Here is a 21211-nt window from a genome sequence, read left to right as displayed (position 1 = left end):
CATTCAAATCAAGTACCTGAGTGTAGACAATGCGACTTTTGTTATGTGTACTCACCACGAAAGCGTTTTGCTGTGTGCATGTACAAATATCGGGCACTATAAACCTATGATGTTGCAGATGCATCTGAATTGGTTCCCATGGTTTACAAAGGTTCGTAAAAATTGTCCTTCTTTGGTACAAATAAAATGGGTTTAGAGTAGTAGCCGTATCTAGATATAAACATCCTCTAATGTTCTAACAATGTTCCAACAAGATGAGGATTCTGCTGAAAAATAAAAATAAAATATGACACATTCAGAAACACAATTAATCTAGCACATTACAGAACTTGATTAACTACAACTTCATGATTACAATATGCACTATTAGGAAATGCACATAAGGAAAACAATTACCAGTGTGGAAAATCATTTTTAAAATAAATTTTGGGCATCAAATCAAATACATTACAATTATCATTGTTATTTGATAAGAGAACATACTATCGGGTAGTAATATACAGTTTTTATTTCTCCATCATCACAGTAATCAATTTAATTGACAATGACACTGCATTAAACATCTTAACCATCATGTATTAAACAGTGGCAGCTCACCATGGAACAGCAATTATCTTCTATTTCTCTTTCAGCAATCGTACTTGATATGGAAATTCTGCATGTGCATTAGAAACTGCGCAACGCGATCCAACTCTTCCTAATGGAATAAACTGTGATGCATAGTTCTGTGTCACTGCGCTACACAGATACATTCCATCCAAACCTATTATCTAGGATGTATTTTGAGCCAGTTAACTCAGGCGACAATATGTGAAACCATTCTAAATTTGGCATTTCGAACCTTCAAAATAAATAATGAACCCAACACTCTTTTTCATAGAATGGATCTATTTCTAAAAATCCAGATGCGTTTTTTTTTACACTATTTAGCAATAACACATGCATGATGCTGATTTCTAGAAAAAAATTGAGCAGTACAATTGTCCATCTTGCATGACTTTGTTGAAGGTTTCGATTAAGCCAATAACCAATTCGACAGCACCATTAGGGTATACAAAACTGAAAATTTGGAATTATTGAAAACTATGTACAATTTAAATTAGATTGTGCAACTAGTGATAGTGTGAATCATTTTCACAAAATGATATGGTATGCAATGTACTACTACTACTGTCATCAAAACAACACTGCTCATTTTCAATGGTTGACTTTAGCAAAGAACCCTTACAATTACTATCAAATGAGGCGAGTACAGTGTCAAAATATCTATCGTTAGTACTACATTGCAAGGAAAGCACCTGGAACCCTTGCATAAATCTGCACATTAATTGAAACGTGCACGTGATTGGAAAGTTTACCAGAATCCCATTATAACGTTCACACGAAATACGCCAGAAAGCATACACTGGTCCGTAATCTATTACGCATTGTTTCAAATGCATGTTGGATGTACAAAATTCTACACCAACTTTTTACAGAACACTCTTGAGGTAAGTGTGTGCAGTGTTGACCATTTGTACAGAAATTGTCCTGCTACATAATGTTCGACATGCAATCACAAAATGAACAAAATAAGATCGACCAGCGGGAAAATGGTAAAATACTGCTGGAGTTAAATAGGACAGACGTTTCGAGTGCAACTCTTCGTCAGTGTAACGGGAATACAATACTATACAAAGAGATAAAAGAACCACGTGGGCATTATATCACGTGGAAAGCCTGAAATTGGATATTCATGCCACTAGGTGCAAGCACTTCTAGTTGATAAATGAGTTATACTGTTTTGAATCGTTTAGCCAATTGGACCACATTGACGCTCATAAGAAATACCCTGGTGCTTTCCAGTCACAATACCACGAATTGCAGCCAACGAGAACACACATTCTTCCATTGGTCTGCTGTGAAACTTGCAGATCCAGAGCCGATTTTACTTGGAATACATTCACTCGTTCCTGAATTGTCTCAAAATCAGTTTCAGAAACAATGTTCTTCTTTTTCCTAACTTTCAGAACATGTATAGCTGTGCCTAATAGGAGATTGTGTATGGGGTCGATTAAACTAAAACGTATGGCATCGTAATATGGTAACCTAAAAAGACTTGAATATCAGGCTCCATACTTTTTCTCGATATTCTGGCGCTGACGTTTTGTATGAGCTCGTGCTGCTAACCCTATTTGAGAAAAAACAAGGGGAATAGTCAATTGAAATAATTATATTATGCACAATAAAGCTAAATACTCTCCATTATGGTTGTGAAGAAGAAAAATATCAATCAAATAAACTTACACAAAATATATATATTTATAGTTGCAAAGGCCATGTAACATTGACTTTAAAGTTATTTTTATTGTGTTAATTACCATACTCTGCTTCGTGCACACCCCAAATAAATGATGACACAAGTAATTTCGTTTTCCCTTAAAGAATAATATGGTGAACTAAAATTGTCACTTGCACCGTTTTTAAGGAAAGGTAAGCGCCCGACCCCCGAAGACTCATGATTTTTGTTTTTGAGCTGGTTGAAGTTGGACGAGTATGGTAGTTTAAGGCAGCCATACTATGACATAATGTCATTTGACGTGAACATTTCAGAAACTATTTGCATTGTAATTCTGAAGAAACTTTCAAGTCACTTTGAGACCTATGAGTACTATATAATGGTTTTAATGGGTTCTATGAAAAACAATTTGTTTAAAAATGTTATTCCTAGGCCATACTTAAACTGTTGATGACCATGGAAAATAATTAGTTATAAGCGAATTCAAACTGAGCTGGCGATTCAACAAACACAGGCAAAACTAGGGCACTAATAATGTTTCCGTTTGGGGCTGGTAATCTGTAATTATGCCTAACGAGTAATAAATAAATTTTATTATTTCCACGGATTTTCTGGTACGTGATGAAGTAAAGTGACTTTTCCTCAAACTAATAGTTTTCAAAGTGAATCAAAAATATATTTTGGACACAAAATTATGTGTTACATCAGATGATATTATGTATGTATGGGTTCTAAACTGGGTAGATTATACCATGCCCACATTATTTTCTGTTGATTAATCACTGTATGTATATTTAACTAACCAGCATAGTGCTTATGTTCTTCATTGGTTCTAGGTTCCTATTCATCTGGATTATAGCCGGAATAGACTGGTTTACTTCCAAATCCTCCTAGCTTGAAACTTTTCAGACACTTATTACACCCTGTTGGGAAGTATTGAAATAAACCGTATTTTAGATACATGAGGCAGTTTCACCTCCATCTCTTCTCCAATTAAAAAGCATTATTAAACATCAAATAGCAGGTTGGGCTTGTAATAAAATGCTGAGACATAGAGCAGAACAAAAGTGCCACAACGAAATTTTTGAGAGATGTTATCATACCTTTTTCTGCAGAATGGCAAAGTAAATCTCCACATTTACGACAAGCAGGTATATCACACGATAAAGATAACAGCATCACTCTATAGATGTTCCACCCACAATATGAGCCATCCTCAATAGGAACTCCTTACCATAGTTAAAGCAATTCATCGACTAGAGGATCTAAATAATAATTGGTATTACGTTTAGGCTCAGACTGTATTGGTTGGTATAATTCATAGTCAATGTTTTCTGGTTTGAATCGTTTTTCACGTGGCAGGGTTTGCACAACAAGACAAATCACTCCAAAAGAGGCATTCACATGCTTATACGGTTGACACCAAACCACATTTAACATAGCATAACAAAAGAATCCTTCTTATCCGGGGTCTGTCATAAGCTCTTTCCACACGTCACCAGCAAAATGTGCCCCTCAAAATGCATGAAATTAGTGCTTTGGAAGGTCAAGTTTTCTGATCTCGCCCCCTCATTCAAAATTCCGTGTCACCGCTTTTGCTAGTATCATCTTAATCATTGAATAGAAGCTATAACTCGTAATAATCATATCATATCAGTTGCATACATAAAGTGGTTCATTGTTAGACCACCTATCCCACATAACTTTAACGGAGTACTAAGTTGATCCATATAAACATTAAAAAGTAACAGACCATTTTTGACATTGAATTAGTAGAACGAGTGCTAACCTTTTTGACACAGAACGACTGTGTACGATACCAGACCATACTAATAAGCTTAGTAAAAAGTGACCAGTGATTGACACGGTCAAAAGCCATGTGATAAAAATTAACACGCACAGGACTAGAGAGATTCTTTAAAACCAAATTGAAAGTTTTCTGTGCCAAGATACATTTTACTACGCTCTACAATAATAATTTCAAGTACTAACAGAAAAACCATAATTCCTCTGAAAGAACAAAATAATATTATATTCTGCTCACACAAACATTCAAATGACTTGTTATAAATTATATTAAATTGTCATGTTATTGGAACAACATCAATTGCGGCTCTGCTGTGTGGAAGAAACGCCATCGCTATAAGAGAAGGATATTGACGTGTACACTCACCTTATGTGCAGAACATCAATGATCTTCTTAGAAGTTGATTTTTCTTCAAACTAAAGAATATATCTGTATCTACCAAGATTAGTCTGAAAATGTGACATCCTCTGATAAATGTATTGTCAGTCAGCATGATTTTTATCCTGTTGTATATGAATATGGGTAAATTCATATATTGTTATTCTATTATTCATAGACGCCCTTTCATTTTTTAACAGTATAACTATTATGGGATAAAGTTTTCATATGCGTACGCTTTCTGTATTTCGTATGACCGACGATTGCTACCTAAAGTTTTTCTATTATAACGCTAGAACTACGTGAAATTCCGAAAACAGAAAATACACCAAAATATACAAGCAGTGTACTTTTTGACTCCCATGTGCGAAGCACAAAATGGGAGTCTTTGCAGTTAGTGTGTCTGTATGTGTGTGTGTATGTGTGTATGTGTGTGTGTGTGTATGTGTGTCCGACTGTTCCACTGCTATCTCAAGAACCATACATCGGTTTTTGATGAAACTTGGTGCATAGATGCTCTGGGCCAATGCGCAGATTTGATTAGGTTTTGGTAAAAATCCATGCTCGTTAATTACCTAATTTGCATGATAATTAGCTAATTTTTAGCTGTTCTATGACTGTTCCACTGATATCTAAAGAACCACTCATTGGATTTTGATGAAACTTGGTACATAGATGCTCTGAACATATGCGCAGATTTGATTAATTTTTGGTAAAAATCCGTGCATATTAATTACCTAATTTACATGATAATTAGCTATTTTTTAGTGGTTCCATGACTGTTCCACTGATATCTAAACAACCACTCATTGGATTTTGATGAAACTTGGTACATAGATGCTCTGAACTAATGCTAGGGTTTGATTAGTTTTTGGTAATAATCCGTGGATACTAATTACCTAATTTGCATAATGATTAGTCAATCTTCGGTTTTTCCACTGATATCTCAAGTACTAATCATCACATTTCAATGAAACTTGGTACATAGATGTCATACGACACTGCACAGACCTGATAGTTTTTAAGGTAATATCAGTACATATTAATTACCTAATTTGCATAATTAATTAATTTTCAGCATTTGATATAAGTAGTTAGCATTACATTTCAATGAAACTTGGTACTTACATACTCAAGGACTATGCAGAGATTGATTGTTTTCGATAAATATTTGTGCATATTAATCACCTAATTTGCATAATTAGTTAATTTTCAGCTTTTCCACAGGTATCTCAAGTACTAATCATCGCATTTCAATGAAACTTGGTACATAGATCCTTTAGGACTATGCAGAGACCTGATTTGTTTTAGGATAAATAATTGTGCATATTAATTACCTAATTTGCATAATTAATTTTCAGCTTTTCTACTGATATCTAAAGTACTAATCATCACATTTCAATGAATCTAGAATTATGCAGACCCAATTAGTTTCCGGTAAATATTTGTGCATATTAATCACCTAATTTGCATAATTAACCAACTTTCACACTGATATCTCAGGTACTATACATCACATATCAATGAATGTACATGGATGCTGTAGGACAATAGACAGACCTGAATAATTGTGGGTTAAAATCTGTACATATTAATTACCTAATTTGCATAATTAACCGATTTTAAGCTTTCACACTGATATCTAAAGTACCGTAAAAACTCCAAAATTTCGACCGGTTTTAAATAATTGGTGTTCGATATGTGACGTGTTTTTATAGTCAAAATTAAGGTGCATTTTCGGACGGTCGAATTTTTCAGAATAGAAATCAGCAAATGAAAAAATGGGGATGATAGACAGTGTGCTTCATTAGTTTTTAAAAAATGCAATGTCCGTCAATTGACGTAAACTTCCTCATGTTTCACGGTAAAAGCAAAGGTCGTGGCTGAGTTGTAACTCAAAATCTAAACAAAGTCATCAATCAGTGAGTATTATGACAAGCAAAACAAAACATCAAGACGCGGAGAAGAGGTCAGCACAAAACTAATAGGTCAAAAGACAAAGCTGTCTCGCACTACCTAGAAAAACTTGCGAATGTTCGAAGTACAGGTACCCATTGGACAAAAGATGCATGGAAGTTTAGCAAACTATCTCCCCGACCCAGTGCAATGTATCCGGTTAGAATCAAAGCTCACGTGTCCCTTATTTGAGGGACCAAATTCTGCCGTAAATTCGCCCTTGGATTAAAAAATAAAATGGGATTTAAGAAAATAAAATGGGACTTTTAAGGTGTATTTTGGCGTCATTTTTCGGACATTTCAATCAATCCTGCCGGCTAAAATAGAGTCTAAGTTTTACCGTAGTCATTGACGTTTGTCTATTCAAGAGTACACGTGTATGATTTTTATCGTGACTAGCGTGAGCGGGTAAGCTTCCTTTCGAGAATGAGCTGTTATCACTGTGAACAATGTTAAATTATTCTTCAGATGACCAGTTTATTTTTTAAAAACAACTAATTTTTTTATTTAAAAAAAATCATGCCGTTTTCGCATCAAAATCCAAGCCAAAATATCGTACTACAACACCAATTTCTTCCGCATTGCGTTCAATAACATTAACATATTTAAATAAGCTATGGTAATTTGAACACGTTGGCATCATCCAGCTTTTTGATTGGTTAATTAGCGATTTGACCTATTTGACCTAAGAGAACATGGCGGATATCCTACAGCATCAAACGTTTATACGAGACCGGAATCATTCGCTTACGATGAAACTAAGTTGACTTTTATTTGTATTTCATAACCATTCAACAAATTTATTTTGTGTACATTATTATAATCACTACTGAGTACAGTAATAATCAACAATTCAGAAACGCAGCATGCCGAGATTTTTGTGTTCGTTTTTATTTGAAACTTCGTTTATTTAGAATATATTTTCGTTACCAATAAAATAAAAATCTCTCAGTCAATCAGAAACCCGGATTCATGCCTTCGAGGAAGGTCCCGTTTGAACGCTCACATCGTTTTTTTTTCGTTTGGGGGAAAACTAAAACTGGTCGCAATTTTCGAATAAGAATGAGTCGGCAATTTTTAGTGGAGTCGAAAATTTGTAGGTAAATAAAACACAGAAACCGGCAAATAAATAGGCGAGCGAATTTTTAGAGGGGTCGAAATTTTGGAGTTTTCACGGTACTAATTATTCCATTTCAATGAAACTTAGTATAAAGATGCTCTAGGACAATGTACAAACCTAATTAGTTTTGGGTAAAAATCTGTTCATATTAATTCCCTAATAAGCATAATAATTCATAATTTGTTGGTTCTAATCACATTTCAATTAAACTTGGAGACATAGATTTTCTGTTACATTGCGCAGAACTCATTAGTTTTACACTCAAATCTGGTCATATTAATTTTCTGATTTGCATAATTAGTTTTCAGCTAAATAATTTCGAATTATATTTAATGTGTCTCCAATACTCTCAGCACATGGGAGTTCTTTCTAAGCTTTCTTTGATCTGTATTTCTGACTATATTGCAAATATAGTTTAATGCAGGGGACTGTATCTTTTTTGAATTATTGGAAAAAACAGCTTAATGCAGGACACTGTATTTTTATGAATCAATGGAAAAACAGCCTAATGCAGGGGACTGTATTTTCATAAATGTATGGAAAAAGCGTAATGCAGGGAGTGTATTTTCATTAATTTATGCAATGGATTAATATTGGGACTTTTTTTCTTAATATAAAGTGAGTATTAAAACAAATACTTCAATACAGGCTGGCACACTCAATTTGTTTGAAGGTTTAAATAAAATGTCACTGAATTATGGTTACAAATATCATTGTCATTACTCCTGAATGTAAGGAAGTGGTAAATTCTAATTTGTGTGCCTGCATCGGCCTTTGATTGACATTTTGCAATGTCATATAAATAATTATAGTGGTGTTTCTCTATCCTATGGATGGGGGGGGGGTATTCTATTAAAGACAATTACGATACATAGAAAACAATAATTAAATAAAATGGGTTAAACTTGTATTGTTTATAATTGAAAAAAAAGAATGATGAAAATACAGTTAATATTTGTTAAAAAATACATGCCCCTCACTCCCACCCCACACAAAGTATTGCGTCTTGAAAGCACTTTGTAAATAGGTTAATTTGACCCTATAACTCAATCCAACAACGGTAAAACCTATTGCGATAATGTTTGATTGAAAAACGAAAACACAACTTTAAGAAAGTGTAAACGACACAGTTGGCTGAGGAATGTTTATTTGGTTTATTTCAGAGTGAAAAAACTGTCGCTCTGTGCCTTTGCTTTACGAGCCTGTCCATAATCCCTATATCCTCGACTTCTTTCCATATGGCTATCTCCTCCTCTCCATTTACCGCTCTTCCCATTGTCTGGAAGAAAATTGTTAATTATATTATCAATATAAATGTTTGGTATTCCTGGAGACAATTTTTTCTGTCTGCTCCAATTGACTGATTTGTGGGTGTCAGATCATAAAAGAATATTAACAGGGCACTGTTTGCTGATGATTGACTCATGAGTAACTCAGGCGACCTTAGTGTCAGGTGTCGTAATTTTGTTAAGTTTGCATTGGAGTATTACAAAGAAAACACTACAACCGAGTTTGGCACTCGGAGGTAGTTAGGTCTATGATAAAATCAATCGAAAATGAGCTCCAAACTCTGGTTTTCTATTTGTAATCATTGAAAGAACAACTTTCTAAACGGTTAGACTACGAGGGAGACAGCGAATTTTGTTTTTGTTTTTTGTTACAGCCATTTCTTTATTTGCCTTTTTAATTTCATTGTACAGTTTCCTTCTTACCTCCTCATACATCTTTGGACAAATGCAGAATGTTTTGGGAATTGAATTTCTAAGTGCAATTATTTCTAAAAAGTGTGGATGACAATTAGTAATATAATTCGCTTGACAGCAGTTGACAGCAGAGAAATTAAAAATCGGCAAGCTGATATTAATGAACAAGAAAGAAAGTTTGAATTGGTCTCCTTGATACAAGAGCCGCAATAACCTTCCTAGACTAGATTTGAGGCAATTATAGAATCAAAAGTGGTTATTAAATAAAAAAAAATGTAATTTAAATATGGATTTTTTTTTTCAAATCAAGAACTATTATTGGAAAGTGCTTATTGCAAAAACATTGTTTGTAATTTACCATTTACATTACATCAGATGCAAGCCATAGATCAATAGATACAGATACAATATTACCAACATGTATTTTGTAATGCACGAGATGTACTTACAGCTTGTTCAGCCTGAGCATTTGTGGTTATTTCTTTGACTGTAGAAGCAATTCAAGCTGGTGGAATTCTGTAATTAAAGTCCATTTCATCTTGTTGCAATGGTTAAAAGCTGCTCTGGTCACTGCATTTTAAATCATATGCAGGTGTACTATAAAAGCTAGAAATTGAAATGCAGGAATTAAAACACTTTCCTATCAGGAGCACATTTTTTTCTGGGATAATATGACAAATATAACAGTCAATTATCGAGACTAACATGAAATAAATTAATTAAGGTAGAGATTTAGTTTACCAGGTATTTTAATTAGTTAATTACAAAACCATGATGACCTCTCTTGTCCACAAAACTATATATTTTCAGAAAGCTTATTGTATGAATTTTAATATTTTTTTAGTATTTTTTTTTCATGGACACTGTAGTTTTGACCAAAAAAGCATATTTTTGTGCATATTTCAAAGCGATTAAAAAAAATTAGCTTCTAAGCCATGCTTCTGTTTTCTGTCAAAATTTGTTTACGGGTACATCTGTTTACTATGAAGAAAGTGCCGTCTTGAAAACTGTCTACCAGTTGTCAATTTTGCAGGGCAGCAGCTCAAATTTCACTACTTCAAGTTTATGCATAAATTAACACCCAGGCTAGTTGTCTGTACGATTGTAACACTGCTCAACCAGAAACAATGCCCCGACGGCGTTTTTAAGATGAACACATTGTCAATCATTTGTGAAATTTCAAAACAAAAGGTCAAAGCGTCTAGGAGCTATTTTTTTAAAGTTCTGGGATGTGTACTAAAAAGTAGCTGAGATAATTGCTAATTTGCATAACAATTCACTCAGTAAGAAGTTTGCTAATGCTCATTATTAAAATGGCTGTAACAGTTCCAAATTTAAATGTATTACCGTTTTGTAAAAAGTTAAGTATAGTGCATAATATGGCGATCCCGTCATTTCTTTTTTATTATTTGTGTACAGCCTTGCTAAATTTTGCTAAGCATTCAAAAGAGAGAATGTTTGCACCTGTTATCTATATTTTAAAATCGTCGTTTGAGTATGTGCCACTATTTCACAATTCTACAAAATTTTAACAGTCTATAGCCAAGACCGTTTGGATAATAAAAAGGCAAAAAAAAAAATTTCACTCCCAAGTGCCCACGAACCTGCATCTCTACCTTAAGTGCACTAAATGATGCTGTTTTCTGTAGAAGGGATTCAAGTGAATATGGGCTTAGTCTTTTCCACGAAACGAAATGAAACAAAATAAAACGAAACGAAACCGTAACCCTAACCTTAGATTTCGAACGACCTCAAACATCGTCACGTCCGTATTTCACAGTGTGAAATTTTCTCAGATATTATTGGGCCAATGAAAAAAAAAATGAGAGTTAGGGTTTGGGTTTCGTTTCGTGGAAAAGACTAAGCCGTGAATATGGTCTTTGTAGAGTGTATTCTGGAAATCAAAGCAAAGGTTCTGTACAATGTGATCATTGTAGTTACAAATCACAGGTGCACCCATGGAATTTAACCTACATACTAAGTATTGAGTCATCCACAATCGCATGGATGGTCTTCCGGGGAAATTCAGCCCCTTAATTAATAGAATTATTTGTTTAAACCACAGTTTCACTATTTCCTGTCTGGAAACTGCCGTTGTATATGGTGTGAATTTGCCCCGGCCAAGGTGTGTTGCGGGTATCTGCAAAGCATTGCCATGTAATCAGTACCCAAATGGTCACTATCAACAGTTTGAAGTTGTCAGTGCTATTGTTTTCCTACAACTTAGTCGTTTATTCCAGAACTCAAGCCTTTTCATACAATTTAATCATGGTATCTGTATAAGGTCATATTTTAGCAGCGAATAGTTTTATTATTTATCCATTTTACCAGCAGTGTCACATTTTGGTAACAAATTTTTATACCTTTTACCTAGAAATGTTTTTATTTTCCTTTCTAACCAACATTTGATAGAAACACATAAAAAATCACCTAACTTATTTATTTTGTTATTACTTTAAATAAATACATTTATAAAATAAAATTACTAAAAGTAAATAGTGGATGGCTTAAACGAAGTGGAAGAGTGGAGGGACAATATTGATAATCTGACAAATCTGGCTAATAAGTGAATAACTCATGATTAAAATTAATCCATTTTTCATTAAACATTAGACATTGAACCATTATTGATAGCTATTTGTCGCTCTGCAATACACATGTTTAACATAATACTATCCACGACTTCCACCTTTGGGACAGAGCCTCTTTTCGATTCAGAATAAAGATGCTGTTTACAAATTAAAATAAAAAGGTTGAGAAGATTTCAAAACAAATATCCCTGTCAGACAATTTCCCCAAAATCTTCTAGTAATAGTGCATGTAATAAAAAGATGTTCAAGAGTTTCAATATCAGCGTTACAACAAAAAGTGCACAATTTCCATAAACATAAAGTGTTATTTGTGTAAATTTCCCTATGTAACAATGTTAATGAAATGTACAAAAAATGGTAGTTTAACTGCTTTTTTCAATTGTAAGTCAAGTGATGACGTTTTGAAAGGACAATGTGTGCTATTCAGTGCTTCAAAAATCTATTTATATGCAAAAGCAATTAAGCATTGTTGTATACTGATTTATCAAATAAAGTCACTAGTTGTATAGCTAGACAGTCATCAGGCGTAATTTGTTAGTGAAACTATACATAGAAATGATTGTTTCACCACAAAAAGGTAAAATGTATAATCCGCAAGGCATGCTTGGAAATATTATGGCCTCTGCTGTTGATCATTTTAGTATCGGTACATGTTTTGGCACAAACATTATCGACACCCATCCAACTCCTAAATTCACAAATAACACAACAAAATGAATATATATGAAGTACAATATGTTTGGTATATTTCTGTCAATGTATTACAGCGATATTTATAGTTTTGTAGCATTTTTGAGATATTTCTTTAATGTTTTCCCCTTTGTTTGTTCAAACATGCATAAACAATACAGGTCGAATAATCTAAGGTGGCAAATCACTAAATAGTCTGCTTTTCTCCCATTTACTAAATAAATTGACTTTTAGGGTACCAGTATAAACTATTAAAATGCAACAACACAGAATAATTTGCAGCTTGTATTGAATAAAAAAGGGGAAACAAGTTATTTTTGGGTGTTGAGGTGCAAGACCTAAAGTTTGTTTACGTTTGGTCTCAATGTAACCTTATAATGGTTAAAGTGGCTGGACAACAGGAAGTGCTGTGCTTGTTGCCATCACATATTTATACAATGTTTATCAGTATTGCACATCTTTAAAGATAGACAGTACTGACAAAACATCATCTGACACTTGGCAACCATCAGAGCACTTGCATTTTATAATGGCTTGCTTTTTAAATCAATGCCAAATTTGGTACATTTATAAAGCTGAGGGACGCATTGATATATAATATATAAATATTTAGGAGAAAAATGTGATTATCTACTGAAAATGACAAGACAAAGTCTAGCTTTAGAAAATCTTACTAAGTCCTGGTTTGTTTGATTAAGAGCAAACTAAACTTAGGATAACAATTGTCCACCCAAAAACAGACATATTCAACATAGAAAGCCACAAATTACTTTCTTGATGCATTGTAATACTTACAAAACTAAATATAACATTGGGAGAAAGGTGAAGGAAGTATTATACTTTATGTTCATTTTGTTGTGCTATTTAGGAGCTCAACTGTTGGAGGGGAGACGATATTGTTTAAAAAAAATAAGACCAAAAATGGTTGACGACAGAGACCACAGACCTCTCAGATTATGAATTTTACCTGTTGAAACAATTTCTGTGCATCTTGTTTTACTAATGGGCGCTTATGAATGTAACACCCCTCGTATGCGAGGGAAAGTACATAAACTGAAACGGCGATGCTGTGATAGCCGTGCGTAGTGCTGTGTGTACGGGGACGCGTTCAGTTGATATACAATATGTTCCCCACCACAGCCTTCGCATCGTCCGCCTGCACGGTGTTGCTCCGTTCGAACATTCTTCCCTCCACAACACCGTGTGGTAATTCTATTCATAACCGTGTATGTCACGTGGTTGTGTTTACCGACCAATAGAAAGCTTTGTTACAATGACTACCAAAAAGCGCTTGGGGCTTTGCATTTCTGATTTCTTCATCTTCGGCTTCATTTCTGTCAATATATGTTGCAGTGACACCATGAGCTTTGAGGTATAACACCTACTCTTCTATAATAATCAACAGTGGCTCAACACTATTACCACGCTCGATGGTCGCAAGGCTTGTAAAGCATAAAAACATAATGATTTACCATTTCCAGTGCGACTAAAAACGAACACATCAGACTCAGAACTAAGTACCCTGAATGGCTTTTGTCCGAATATTGTATTGCCCTGACATCCAAGCCAATACAGCTTCCACTGTGCGAGCATTTTCACCGCCTGGCAACCATCATGGTGAAAACAAAGGCCAAAAACTCTCAGAAAACGGTACTTTGGGATGGTTGTTGACACCCCCTGAACCGTGTAACAAGATTACCCTGCATATGCAACATATTTAAATTTGGTTGTTTAGGATTTCTTTAAAGTTAAGTTTGTGCTGTTTTTTCGATTTTAGCTATTTTCAACGGCTTTTCAACCGGCGTTCCACAGCAGCTCGCGCAGAGCCCATAGAAATACATGAAAGAGTGGTGCGCGTCTTTAATAGCGTCTTGTGAATTAGCTCCGCCCTGACAGTGTTGATAGCTTGGCCAAGCGCGTTGATGAAAGAAGCAATATGATTGGCTATTGGTAAACTGATTCCAAACTGTGAGGGCATTGTCACATACACATATTCCTAATGAAATACTTCAAGGTGATAGTGGAGTGCTTCGCCGGAACATTCACCTTGAAAATTCAAGATGCAGCCTTCGTACCTCCATGGACAAAGTCCGGTCGCGCACCGGGGTTGGTGAACAAGTTAAAAATAAGTAGTTTCCCAGGCGAAATCGGTTGAAATTACAAAATTATCTGAAACTGAAATTTCTTAACGCGTAGGTACAGAGCAATCATCCACCAAACGCCGCCATTTTTCAAACTTGGAGCGCTGGACATGTTAATCTATCATCGTTTTTGGTACCTGGCCATGTTATTTCATTAAAAAAAAAGAGTCGAGGAGGGAGGACATCAGAGTGACGTCATAGCTTCACAATTATTAAAATTTATACAGTAACCCGACCGACTGTTATTTTTGGCAAAATTATACATTTTTTTGTTATATCCCTACTTTTTTTGGACCAGAAAGTATTATTTTCCCAAAATTTTCTCCAATTTGCTGTAATTAAAGCATTTACTTAATTTTTTCACAACGCATTGCGAAAAAAAAACATGCAGTCTTCGGTGGCTTCGGCGTCTGTTAGCAAGGTTACTTGAAAACGTATCCTATATCCTATATCCTAATACGATGTGTCATGTGACTTTCTTGAAACCGTATCTCATTTGTTATTCTCTGGGATGTCATGAAACCTGTGACTATTTTTTTGTATTCAACATGGTAGCGATGTTGTCAGCTGTGCTTGTTAGAACAGAGTACGTGAAGTGTAAACACATTTCGGCGGTTACAAAAATTACAAAAGTTCCAACCTTGTCGACTTTCGATCGTCTGTCTTTCAAGGATATCCATATATGTAAAATGTTTCATTTAGTGTTCATTTAGGCGGTGCAGAGATCGAGCGGGCTAGCGGTATCACCGTCGGCGATGTACTGCAGATGTCATCGTGCAAGACCGAGGCGTTCCTTTTAAAAATGTAACGACGACTCTGACAGAGACGGGGATTCATGTCAGTTATATGTCAGAAATATTCTATGAACGCATTTGAATGTTTAATGGCAGGTGGGAGAGGATTTGTAGAGTAAAAACAATCAAGGTGAGTTTTAGGGGTTTTTTTGGTGAAATTTGTAAACAAACGATTCGCAGGTGTTTGACTATGGAGGTAAAAGTTCATGCGTTCTACGCAAATAACCTGGGGCAAAAATATTTTGAAAACACAAGGCAAAATAAATTTTAAACGGTTATAGTAACATTCTACATATACGGCAAATTCAGTACTCAAAAAGTTACAATAATTTATATTAATGCAAGGAAATGACACAGACACACAAGGTTGGCGTGAAAACGTGAGGGGGTGCAGGACTTCAGCGCAAGCGTCTTGGCGACCTGTCTCTTGACGCGATTCTCAGATTCGAATCACGTCAGTAGAGGGTAACGTGGTACTTGACTGAAGACTGCCACCGCAGAGGTCTCCACCCATGCGTCGTCGCGGATACCAGTCCCCAGGGGCAAGTCTGGCTGTTTGACTTGGCCCCTGGAGAGGGGCAGCGTGGTACATGAGCGGAGCCAGCATGCACTGCGATGGCGACCCCCCCGCACAAGCTTTATTGCAAAATTGAAGCACGATAATTTTTTTTTTTTACAATCATTGTACCCAAAAGGGTTGGGTGGGTGGGAAAATGACGAGTTGTAAGCAGGCTGCTTGCAGGAACGAGAATGCTAGTCTCATTGCAGCTATGTACGCAAGGCAACTTGGTGACGCTAAGGTTTGAATATTAAGCAGGATTATGTAAAGCAGAACTTAAATGTCAGGGTTCACAGAAACAATACCAATGTTGTTATATAATGTTATATAATATTGAACTTGATTAAACACTGAATGAATGGTAAAGCAACATGATGTCAAGATATGTTATGGGTTGGCCTAGAGAGGGCAGATGGTCATTCCCCTGCATTAACACCGATTACACTGGTGTGTAATCGTAGTATTAATGCAAGGAAATGACACAGACACACAAGGTTGGCGTGAAAACGTGAGGGGGGTGCAGGACTTCAGCGCAAGCGTCTTGGCGACCTGTCTCTTGACGCGATTCTCAGATTCGAATCACGTCAGTAGAGGGTAACGTGGTACTTGACTGAAGACTGCCACCGCAGAGGTCTCCACCCATGCGTCGTCGCGGATACCAGTCCCCAGGGGCAAGTCTGGCTGTTTGACTTGGCCCCTGGAGAGGGGCAGCGTGGTACATGAGCGGAGCCAGCATGCACTGCGATGGCGACCCCCCAAATTAGCAGCGAGTAAATCACAAATAAAAAGCAATTCAATAAATTATACGGCTCAATGGTATACGTGAAAGCAAGCATGGGAAGGCAATATGTGGATAATACATTTACATGGAAAGCAAAATCTCAAATTGTCATCAGCAATAACGAAATACGAGACCGAGCTAACGACAACGATTCTGATAAAGACTTATTGAAGACATGTGCATAATGAATACCAGCACCATAACACATTTTAACGAAAGTACTTAACGAATAAAAGTTCGGTGAATGCACTAGAATGTACATGTTTAATAAATGTCTCATATGTAGTAGGTAGTAATTAAAAGTTCAGTGTCCAGTGAGGAGACGCGGAACAGCTCGTAGAGTTGATTCTGGTGTTGTGATGTATATTTGGTAGGCGTCGCTTCTCCATCTCCCTAGGGTTTTGATTAGCCAATCCGGTATATTTGCTTCCGCTGCTGAAGTTGCTGCCCCTCGACGGAAGCTGTGGGTTGTATACAGGTTCACTTGTTGTACATGTGAACGTGACAACAAGTCTCGCAGATGTGTGGTCAGGTTGTGGCGAGTGAGGGCTTCGCCACCAACGTACTGAAAGGCTGGCTCTGATGGTCCAACGGGGTGGAAAGTGCGGTATTTGGTATAAGCAGTAACGGCACAGACAGAAGTCTGTGAGGAAGCAATTTTTACGATACAACCATGGCGGAAAGGGTCCGTCTTGTCACCTGTAGTTCCGTTGATAAAACGATGTCACATTCCCGCAGTATTCGGTCATCCTGGTAACCGGGCGTGGATGCGAACTCGCTCACTCTGAGGAAGCCAAAAAATGCCAGCGTGAACGCTGACCATAGCATGAGTTTATCCCGTCGATGGATAGACGGGTGCAATCTGAGAGCTGTCTTCAACTTTCTCATAATTTCGATTGTTATTGGCAGTCTGCGGCGTGTAGTGTCGCCGATGGTCCTTTTAATGCCCTGAAGGGCACGATACAGTAGTGTGTTGTCCGAAACGTTATCGGCAAACCCAAGTTCAGTATGCATGTGGATGATTGCAGCCAAGTACACTTTGATACTTTTATATGAAAGACCTCTTTGCGCTAGATGGGTGACAAAGAGTACTGTTGTGTCCTGCTTTAAGGGCAGGGCTTCTAGCATGTAATGGTGACAGAAATGTTTATACTGAGATTGACCGACCTGGTATGTTTTGCGTGTTGAGTCTGCTATGCTGTTGCGAATGAAGGTGGTAGCCTGCTTTACTAGTGAATGTAACTCTGATCCGGGTGAAAGGTGTTCTCTGGCAGCAGTATGGTTGGGATAATCATGGGGTCGCTGTCGGCGCCTGGTGCTAGCTTCCTGAACCTGTCCATCTGTAAACGAGAAAGTGCATCAGCGATAGAGTTATCAATGCCACTAAGGTGCACAATTTTTACATGAAAGTTACTTTGGGCGGCCACAAAGAATATTCTCCGAACAAGGTGCATTATCAGTGAACAGAGTGATGATCCCTTCTGCCAAATATTCACCACCGATTCATTGTCACAATGGAAGAGCACTCTGCGGCCATGCCAAAGATGCCCCCAAATTGAGCATGCTACCATTATCGGATATAGTTCTTTCCAGGCGATTGATGTTGACAGGTTTTCCTTCCAGGTGATGGTGAACCAGTGGCCTGAATAGTAGCCACCACATCCTAGTGACCCAGATGCATCCGTAAACAGTTCAAGTTCAGGGGATTGAGACCATGTTGGAGATAGGAAAGAAGCAGTTCCGTTCCATGTAGGTAGAAATTCTAGCCACCACTTTACATCCTGGCGAAAGTCATTTGTCAACGTTATGATACCATTAATGTTGGTAGTGGTTGTGCTGACATCTATCATTCGACGAAGGAAAATACGTCCGGCGGGTATACATTTGCAGGCAAAGCTCAATGTTCCTATGAGGGAGAGGAGCTCACGCTTAGTGCAGTTGAGCCTTTCCAGCCATGTGGGTAAGGTTTGGAGGATATCTGTGAGTTTATCATGAGGTAGAGATATACTCATGTTAATTGTATCCAATTCTACACCAAGGAATGTCAGATTAGTAGAGGGCCCTTCAACTTTCTCCCTTGCTACAGGTACACCTAGTAATTGGCATACATGGAGCGTAGTGTTCATCAATTTCTGGCAGTTGTCAGTGATGGTCGAACCAATTGCGAGGTAGTCATCCAAATAATGAATGAGGTCTTCAGTTTGGGCTCGGTGACAGATAATCCATTTGATAGCCTTGGCAAGTTGGTTGAATAAATATGGCGCTGAACGAAGACCGAAGGGAAGTACGCAGTCGAAGAAATAGTAACCAATCCATTTAAAGCCAAGTAGGTGCCAGTCATTTTTCCTGACTGGGCAAAGTCGAAAGGCATGCTTGAGGTCGATCTTTGCAAGGAGAGAGCCTCTGCCATGTCTCTGGATAATTGTTGTTGCATCATCCACGGTTGAATATCGTAAGGTGTAGCTGTCCTTGTCAATATGACTGTTCACACTATCATGAGTTGGTTGTGAAAGATCCATTATTATGCGGTGACCCCCTGTTTTCTTTGGTCGAAGTCTAAGGGAGTTTACTACGAAGTTTGCTAATGGGGGAGTGCGAAAAGGTCCAATTGTTTGGCCATGTGAGATTTCTTTGAGAATTGATGCAGTGATGACATCCGGGTTGATGTGAGCTGATTTTGCATTGCGAGTGTATCTGCTGTGGTGATGACCATTGAAACCGAGATTACAGCCATGTGATAGGTCATGGAGTAGTGTGGCTACAAATGTTTTGTCTGGATGAGTCTGGAGTTCAGCAGCGAAGTTACTAATTCGGAGTGGAGTTGACGGGAATAAAGTTCGGATTGTGCTGGTTTTGGTTATGATGTGCTCGAAAGGGCTGTGGTGGAAATGGCTGTAGTTTTTCTTTGGTGTTGTGTGATAAGGCACCATGGTCTGTAGCGGAGCATGTATAACATTTATGCAGACGACCATTTTGGCAGGGAGTACTGCAATTATTACGATTGAAATCTCTGCAGATCGGTGGTGATTGCCCAGTGATAACATTAGAGCGTTGTTTATTCTTACTCCAGTAGTAAGGATTTGGTGAAGCAGTTGTGTCGGTAGTATACCTACTACAATCTGTTTTCTTGTGACCCTTTTGACCACATAGGAAGCATGAAGGGATTATGAGATGTGGATGCTGCTGGAAATGAACAAAATCCAAAGAAGGGCTTGGTAGACTCCAGTTGACAGTTTCAGGGTACCGTGCAGCATTTAGGCGGAAGGCCTTGTCATAACGCAACCAGGCTTCAGGCTTGTAGATTTCTGCTTTTGATGCGATGTAGCCCAAGTAGTTTGACAAATGAATGCGTTCTTCCGGAAAGTAGAATTCTCTGTATGCCTGAAATATTGCAAAACACTGTGCCCAAGTAGCGAAGGAGTCAATGTTTTTACGTTTGCTCTGGGTGGTGTACGTAATCAAGGATTCCGGTTCATTGGGGTCGACGGAGATGTGCGTCTTTCTGTTCTGAATGTTGGTTGGTTTCAAAGAATCAGGGTGTAAATCACTTAATTCGATGAACTTACCCTTGTTTGATAGCGATGAAAGAAGAGCTGAGTCCACGTAAGGCAAGTGGAGATTGGCTGGTGGTATGCGAGGAGCTGGAGAAATGGTCGGATGTGTCATCGCGGCGAGGTTGTGGAAATTCGTGCGAGTGGCCGCCGCCATGCTTGGTAAGTTGTTGTTATGCACAGCGCCATCAACGGCCAATCCATGAACATCCGGGCGAAAGCTTGTAATGGCGGCCGTTTGTTGACATGTAGGATTAGTGGAGACGATCGTTGATTCGATGGGGTGCTGGTTAGCTTGTTGAGCCATGGCTTGAGCGGTACTGACTGCAATGACCGACGCTGGAGATAGGCTACCCGGAGATAGTAAGCCAGAACTAGAAGTATTAACAGTATTCGCTACGGAATTTTCTGTACGTGCAGCGGCGGAACTTGCTTGAAGCAGAACATGAGGTTGGCTCTGCGGCTGTATGTTAGCCAGTGCAGAGGCTATTTTTTCGCTGATCAAGATGTCGATGTTACTTGGAAGGTCACACGATGTTGCGGACCTATTTCTTGATACTCGGGGTTGTACGGGTTGCTCTTCCGTTGTAGAGAAACGAGCAGGCGTGCGGGTGGTGCGACCGGACTTTCGTGTAGCTTTAGACTTGCCCATAATAACGTCGTTGAGATGTTGATCGGTGAACGAAGGATGAGAATTATCGGAGCAAAATGACGAGTTGTAAGCAGGCTGCTTGCAGGAACGAGAATGCTAGTCTCATTGCAGCTATGTACGCAAGGCAACTTGGTGACGCTAAGGTTTGAATATTAAGCAGGATTATGTAAAGCAGAACTTAAATGTCAGGGTTCACAGAAACAATACCAA

This window comes from Saccoglossus kowalevskii, chromosome 3 (genome assembly GCF_978046115.1).
Source record: "Saccoglossus kowalevskii chromosome 3, keSacKowa6.1, whole genome shotgun sequence".
Classification (NCBI taxonomy): Eukaryota; Metazoa; Hemichordata; class Enteropneusta; family Harrimaniidae; genus Saccoglossus; species Saccoglossus kowalevskii.
Note: the sequence above shows the minus strand (reverse complement) of the source record.